Below are 6,047 nucleotides of genomic sequence, written 5' to 3' on the forward strand. Positions count from 1 at the left end.
ATGAAGATTTGGGGCATTTAACCAGGTTAAGAACCCTAACCATCTGAGGCCCTGTCTGAGGGTAAAATAAATACAGGATGGGTTTCCGGAGAAGGAAGTCACAGATTGTCGACTATGGTTTCTTACAAAAATGAGGGCTGTGATAGCGTTGCAGATTTTCTCTTTATTTTTTATATTTATATAATCACTTCTACACATATAATTATACTCTTCTTGCTTTTTGTCACTATTATATAAAAATTGTTGGAAGTTAACTTTATAATTTAGTCCTCATGTGTGAAAATATTCATTGGGATTATGGCTGAATTTGAAAGTTATTATGATGGAGAATGTTTGTCTTCTTGTTTTGAGAAAACAGAATTTTGTTTTTTTTTTTTTGCAGTTTTTGGCTGGGGCTGGGCTTGAACCCATGGGCATATGGGGCCAGTGCCCCACTCCTTTGAGCCACAGGTGCCGCCCAACAGAACTTTTTTTATTATTTGAGATCCAATCTCACTGTCCCCCTGGGTAGAGTTACAGCTCACAGTGAGAGAGGATACCTGAGAAGGGTGAGGTCTAGGAGAACAGGTCCTTGAGAAGACCACCAGGATACACCTATGAGGCCCTCTCCATGGTGACTCAGCTCTTGGGAATTTGTAAACTTAACTTCCTGGAACTTGGAAATTTCCAAGTTCTGTGAAATCCTATAGTTCTGTAGGGGCTGGAATAGCATCTCCGGACTTGCCAATGAGAAGGGTACCTATAGGTTGGAACTTTTGACTGTCAATAAAAAGAGAAAGACCAAGCCAGTCAGGGAGCGCAGTCATTGGAATTCTATGCTGTAAGCTCCTGGCTAGTAAATAAAGCCCTTCCTCTTATAAACATGGTGTTTGGGTGCTCTTTCTCTCCATTGGGCCTTGTCTTCCTGTGATACTTTTGGTTCCCTGACGGGAAACGAGATTACCCTTGGAGAGAACTGGCACCTGGTAGTTGCCACCAATCCTCTGGATACCCATGTTGGGGGCCCTGATCGGCCTGAGTGACTTAAACCACTGAGCTTGCCAGGGAGGCAGTTTGACCTCCCTGGTGGATGCCTTGGCTGGATGGAGAAAGGACCACCTCAGGGCATCTTCAAGGAGTCAAACACTGGGAGGAACTGGCATGCAGGAACAGGTACCTACACAGGGAGACGTCTAAGGCAAGGTCTGATCGATCTGGGGATCCCACTACAGTTTTAGTGGAAGAAGGAGCCTGATCAACTCCTTGGGCATTAGATCTCTGGCAGCTCTATTGAGAGGTGTGTGAGGGTGTGTGGATGTGGTGTGACTGAGAGAACTCCGAGGGTAGAGTTGGACCTCCTTCACAGGGCCTAGGGGAGTGTTGGTTTGCCTCCTATGGTTAAGTGGCAGCTCAAGTGGGAAATCAAGGCCACCCAGGTTAAGAAATGGGCTGGAATTGTGTGCACGTGAGTGCTTGAAGACTGACTGAGGCTAGTAACAATGGGTGGGGTTTCACCCACACCTCATTAACAGAATGAACATGTGAATGTCCCCTTCTTCCCTGCTCCAACTTTTCCCCCTAGCTATTGAGAGAAACTGAAAGATCCAGGTTTTCCACTTTCTGTCTTTGGTGGCCACGTGGCCATGTGGGACTTGGGGTGAAATGAAAAGACATTAGAAAGGATGTTGTTGTAGGTTTGTTACTAGAATTTCTTTAGTGAGTCCTTGGTCTCAGGAATTTGAGAATTGAGCCCATAGGCCACAGATCAGTGGTAAAATGGGATTTTGTTAGACTGAGGGGGCATGCAGAGGGAGCGGAGAATGCCAGAGCTACTGGCAGAGGGGCTGTGCCTTGGAAAGTGTTGCAGTTCAGGCAGTCTGGTGAGCTCTGGCTAGCCCTTGAAAATCTGGGGGAGAGGGTGTAAATCTCATGTCAGGCAAGGCTATATCCATATCTGTAGCAGGTCTCCAAGCTGAACAGCCTCTGGCGCGGGGTTGGGGGGGAGAGGCCCAAGTCGGAGGTTTTCTGCATGGGTCCTTTGTCTAGGGGTAAATAATTGGCCCTGAGAGATATTTTGGCCAGGACTTGGTAAATGGAAAAATACCTTTACAAACTGAATGGATGTTCTAGCAAATGAATTAATGCAGCCCCTCACCTTGGGCAAAGTTATTAGGTATTTGCTGCAGGTTTTGTCTGGGAAGGGGATTAGGGTGTGTGTGCTCCTTAGTCAGGGTGGAGCCATCCAAAATGTTTCGGGCTGCTTTGTTTATGACCTTGCTAGGACTCAAAGGGTATGGCCTGCAACATGTTTGTGCCTGGAAATGGAAATCTGATGTCCGAGCTCATCTGAGCCTGAAAAATGGGGGTTCCCTGCCCAGCCCTGAGTGGAAAAATGCTGTATCAATATTATATCTCATAAAATGTCTCTCCTTTGTAAAATGTAATCATTTATTTGTTTAATTTTTTGGAGAAACTGAGTCTTTGTCAAAGAATAAGATTCTTGTCTTTTTAACCTAATTATCAGTTTGGCCGAGTGAATGGGTGACTTCATGGTAAACTGGGATCCTATTTTGTGAAAAGTGAATTTTTGAGAGTAAGAAAAATTAGAAAGGAAAATGGCGATGTGTAAGGAAAGAATCTTGTGTGATTTGTCCTGAAACAAAATGGTTGTTTAAGAAAGTGAAAGGCGGAAGGTGCGAGTGAGAAGAAGAGCTGTTTTAGGCTAGTGACGTGTGGTATGATGCTCTCTTGTATGCTGAGCAATGGCAGCATATTGTAAAATCCCAGTCAGCCATGCGATCATGAGGGAAAGCACCTGATACTCAATAGTGCACTGTGTTGCCAGCTTTTTTGGATATTATGTTTTGTGTTTTCACATCCCATCATGTCTACAAAGTACCTGCCTGTGTTTCCTGCTTCTGGTGAGATGAAGAAGGCGGCAATTACTCTTGAGGTAAAACTCAAGGTATTACCCAGCATGAAGGGGGCAAACCAGTAGTGGCCTTTGCATATGAGTTTAGACTTTCACAGTCTACAATTTCAACTATCTTAAAGGATAAGAAGTGAATCATTGATGCAGTGAAATAAATCATCAGCATTGGTTAAATCCACTGTCATCACAAAGAAAAGACCTGGGCCACTCGATGGTAGGCAAAATTACTTGTTATGTGGATGGAAGACCAGCTACAGAAGCACATACCACTTAGCCTACTGATGATCCAGGCTAAGGCAAGAAGTCTGTTCAATATGCTAAAAGAGAATAACAGTGACCCTACATATATACAGATATTTGAAGCAAGTCATGGATGGTTCCAGCACTTCAAGAAACATAATTTTCATAATGTGAAGGTCAGTGACGAGCATCAAGTGCAGATACTGAATGCACTGAAGCTTTTAAGGAACGGTTGCACAGGATAATTGTGGCTGAAGACTTTTGCATTGAGGAGCTAATCAAACTGAAAGGAGAAAGAACTAAAGAAGCTGAAGCAAAGGAAGAATTTATACCCAAGGCACCAAGAAATTTCACAGCAGAGAAACTGGCAGAAGCATTTGCTGCTATCAGCAGTGGTATGTGGTTGTTAGGATAAATGGATGTCATTTATGAGACACTCAAAAAAGTCAATAGGCAAATATGGAATACTCTTGATTGCTATAGAAAATATATAATGAAAAGAAGAAACAAACTGTACATTCAAAACTTGGTATCTTCCTGAAGAACACTATGCCTGCTAAACCATCAACAAGTGTTGATGCCCCACTGCTTTCTTCCGGCTATTCTCAAGCCTCATCAGAAGCAAGAGATCCAGTAATTATTTTTATTTCAATGCTTCCAACTTTCTGTAGTGTGCTTTTATCTATGTAAGTTAATGATGCCCTCCAAATCTTTGGTCATGGAATATTTGGCTCATCCTGGTGCTTTCACCTTGGCTGCCAGAGTTGCTTGTGGTATGTGCCTGGGCTGGGGCCTCCGACTACATTTTGGGATGCTTTCCAAAAGCTTAATGAGCAAGACAGACACAGAGATAGGAACTGAAGCAAGCATCTTCAGAGAAAATCGGGAGTACAAAATGATTCTTGTAGTTCGAACCGACTTAAAGATGGGAAAAGAAAAGTGGCTGCCCAGTGCTCTCATGCTGCTGTTTCTGCCTACAAGCAAATTCAAACAGTGGGAATATTGTGGCCAGCCCAAAGTGGTGGTCAAAGCTCCTGATGAAGAAACCCTGGTTGAGTTATTGACCCATGTGAAAATGCTGGGACTGACTGTAAGTTTAATCCAAGATGCTGGACATACTCAGTTTGCACCAGACTCTTGAACTGTCCTACCAGGACCAGCAGACTTAATTGAAAAAGTCACTGGCCACCTAAATCTTTACTAGATGGACTTTTATGATGACAATTTCTCTATCACGTGTTTGATGCCTGTCAAATTTTAACAATAAAAGCTGAATTTCTTCTCTCAATTTAAATATTCTTGAGATAAAAATAAAACCCATTCCTGTGCTCTTCCATCAGGGAAAAAAAAGAAAGAAAGAAAGAAAGAGAGAGAGAGAAAGGCAGGGCAAAAGTTAAAAAAAGCTTTGAATGTTTGTAGATTGTCTGTGCAGGTTAAATGAAGCTCAAAAAAGGAAATTTGTAAAGGAATTTACATGTAATCCAGTTGACTATGTATTTCCTTTAAAATATTTTGGCTTGTAATTTTGTTTAAACAAATGTTTTAAGCCTTTGATATTTGACAAAACTTCCAAAATCAAAACTCTAAATTTGGGGCTTGGTGCCTATAGCATAGTGGTTGCAGTGCTGGCCACATGCACCAAGACTGGCAGGTTCAAACTCAGCTCAGGCCAACTAAACAACAAAAAACCACAACTCTAAATTTGGTCTTTTTGCAATATTATGACCACTGAAAACCTGAGAAAAACAAATTAAACTTATTTGATTTATTAAAAATGTAGGGGAAACATTGTCAAATTTGAAATTTTGTATAGTTATGATGATATGTTCCAATATTACAAAGAATTTGTCCTTATAAAGCATTGGTCTGTCCTAACATGTATTGTTGGTAATAATTTTAATTCATGTCAAAAAAAAGAAAGAAAATGTTTTTTGTAACTGACTGAGTCCAAAGTTTGTCTCCCCCCCAAAAAAAGAAATATTAAGAGAGGCTAACAAATTCTCTTGAATTAAAATTCCTGATGTCTTTAGAAATTGGACTAAAAGCAGACTTTTAGAACTGTCATTGGAAAGTTAACATGTCTATGAATATTACTAAATCAGTTATGTGGAACTGGGCTAGTTTGTTATTTCTTTTTATCTGAAATATTGTTGATTCTTTCTGTGTTCTGTTTTCCAGAAGTCAAAGAAACCATTTTCTTTGGTTGTGGTTCGAAAGTACTACTTTAAACTACTATATATAAACTACTACTACTACTATAAACTACTTTTGACGTAGTTATAGCTTTTCAAGCAAGGTATGCACTTATGAGCAGAATTTGAAACATGTTTTTTTTTTCTCTCCTTGATTTCTCTGGAATTTGAAAGCCATTTATAAGTATTTTAATTTCTGACAATACAGTTATTTGCATAAGTTCAATAAGAATCTGTTTTGTTCTATAGGACATGATGAAGGCACTGGTTATTTTACCAAGGCTTTGGCTGGAATAGCATGTCCAGAGGTGTCCAGTCTGTGTTAAGGAATTAAGGTTGACTTTATAAGGCCAATAAAAAAGCCCTTTGGAAAACTGGCCAGATACCCATCAGTAACGTATCCTGATCTGTGGTAAGTAACAAAGGTCACTTGCTGATGGGTCTGGGAATCAAAATGTGCTTGGAGACCTCAAAAGAAGAGGAGTTTACCCAATGCATACAGGTATCTAATGGCACAGATGAAACCTGGGTTCTGAAAGGCTTTCAAAAAGTCCAGCCTGAGATTCCTTATAAAAGGTTCCAGCAAAGCCAATTTTAAAGGAAAGAAGAGCCTAGATGGCTAATAATTAATTATTCTTGAGGCAATTTATGCAAATAATCAGACCCAGTATACTCAAATTACAGTTTATTTTGGCAACTAAGTT

At 40.6% G+C, this 6,047-nt stretch overlaps 1 pseudogene; it reads left to right on the plus strand.

The window, feature by feature from the left end:
* Positions 1-3,845: 3,845 nt before the first annotated feature.
* On the plus strand, positions 3,846-4,355 carry LOC128582420 (peptidyl-tRNA hydrolase 2, mitochondrial-like; annotated as a pseudogene).
* Positions 4,356-6,047: the final 1,692 nt, after the last annotated feature.

The sequence above is a fragment of the Nycticebus coucang genome, chromosome 3 (assembly GCF_027406575.1).
Source record: "Nycticebus coucang isolate mNycCou1 chromosome 3, mNycCou1.pri, whole genome shotgun sequence".
NCBI classification, from domain to species: Eukaryota; Metazoa; Chordata; class Mammalia; order Primates; family Lorisidae; genus Nycticebus; species Nycticebus coucang.